The sequence below is a fragment of the Gymnoscopelus braueri genome (genome assembly GCF_963280865.1).
Source record: "Gymnoscopelus braueri genome assembly, chromosome: 1".
Taxonomy (NCBI): Eukaryota; Metazoa; Chordata; class Actinopteri; order Myctophiformes; family Myctophidae; genus Gymnoscopelus; species Gymnoscopelus braueri.
In genome coordinates this window covers 58,624,392-58,626,402 of record NC_137603.1, presented here as the reverse complement: position 1 = coordinate 58,626,402, position 2,011 = coordinate 58,624,392, and positions in this window count along the sequence as shown.

Sequence of the window (2,011 nt, the reverse complement as noted above, 5' to 3'; positions counted from 1 at the left end):
TTGTTTTTCTTTTTTTACTTACATCTCCATCTCCTTTATTTATGTAATTTCATTGATTGTATATTGTTTCATTGATTGTATATTGTTATGTTGTTTATATCATAATTGTAATTGTGCTTTGGCAACACTTGTCACATTTCATGCCAATAAAGCCTGTTGAATTGAATTGAATTGAATTGAGAGAAAGAGAGAGAGAGAGAGAGAGAGAGAGAGAGAGAGAGAGAGAGAGAGAGAGAGAGAGAGAGAGAGAGACGGAATAGATTGAAGAGAGAGAGAGAGAGACGGAATAGATTGAAGAGAGAGAGAGAGATAAACGGAATAGATTGAAGAGAAAGAGAGAGAGAGAGAAACGGAATAGATTGAAGAGAAAGAGAGAGAGAGAAACGGAATAGATTGAAGAGAAAGAGAGAGAGAGAGAGAAACGGAATAGATTGAAGAGAAAGAGAGAGAGAGAGAGAATCGGAATAGATTGAAGAGAGAGAGAGAGAGAGAGAAACGGAATAGATTGAAGAGAAAGAGAGAGAGAGAGAAACTGAATAGATTGAAGAGAAAGAGAGAGAGAGACTTGGAAACGGAATAGATTGACGAGAGAGAGAGACATGGAAACGGAATAGATTGAAGAGAGAGAGCGAGAGAGACATGGAAACGGAATAGATTGAAGAGAGAGAGAGAGACATGGAAACATAATAGACTGAAGAGAGAGAGAGATGGAAGCAGAACGGATTGAATGGACATCTCAACCTATTGCCATTAACAGGAATCGAACCCTCAACCTTCGGATTGACAGGCTGCAACACTACCTAAACTGCTATAGCTTTGTACAGATTGAGGTTGTCTGTTGAAGATAAAAGTGAACCAGTGAAAGCAGCCGACCTACAAGCTCAGAAACACGTTGCTATCTGAAAAGTTGTGAGATTGTAGATCGGAGAGAGAGAGAGGAGACATGGAAACGGAATAGATTGAAGAGATAAGGATAATTCCTTTAACAGGTCTGTTCATGAAAGTCCTTGCGGTCTTGTTTCCAATGAGGGCCTGTGAGCAATTAGGGGTTAAGAGTCTTGCTCAGGGACAAATTTCATTTGCTGGCCTGGCTGGAATCGTACCTGCAGCAACTAGGGCCTCTGGCTCCCTAGGCTGGCTCACTAACCACTCAGCTATGGCCGCCCCTCAAGAGAGAGAGAGAGAGAGACATGGAAAGGGAATAGATTGAGGAGGGAGACATGGAAACGGAATAGATTGAAGAGAGAGAGAGACATGGAAACAGAATAGATTGAAAAGAGAGAGAGACATGGAAACAGAATAGATTGAAGAGAGAGAGAGAGATGGAAGCAGAATGGATTGATTGGACATCTCAACCTATTGCCATTAACAGGAATCGAACCCTCAACCTTCGGATTGACAGGCTGCAACACTACCTATAGTGCTATAGCTTTGTCCAGGCTAAGGTTGTCTGTTGAAGATAAAAGTGAACCAGTGAAAGCAGCCGATCTACAAGCTCAGAAACACGTTGCTATCTGAAAAGTTTTGAGATTGTAGATCGGCTATTTTCAGAATGAAGTATGTCATACATTGCAAAAACATACCTTCTCAGATAAGCATTTTCATGTTATCTTTATCAATTGCATATGTATTCATTAATACAGTCATGTTGTTTGCAATGCACTTTAAATTAAGTCACCACCAAGTGAGGCTTGAACCGGCAACCTTGATGTTGTGAAACATTCACTTAAGCGGGAAGCCATTGGACCAACAGACCTGATCCAGTGAAAACGGAGGTGAAACAGATAATACCATTTCACGCAAATAACTGAAAAATCCTGGGTCTAAGTGTTTTTCAAACTGCTCAAAATTGCGGACAATCTAAGGGCGGAGAGAGAGACATGGAAAAGGAATAGATTGAAGAGAGAGAGACATGAAACATAATAGATTGAAGAGAGAGAAAGATGGAAGCAGAATGGATTGATTGGACGTCTCAACCTATTGCCATTAACAGGAATCGATCCCTCAACCT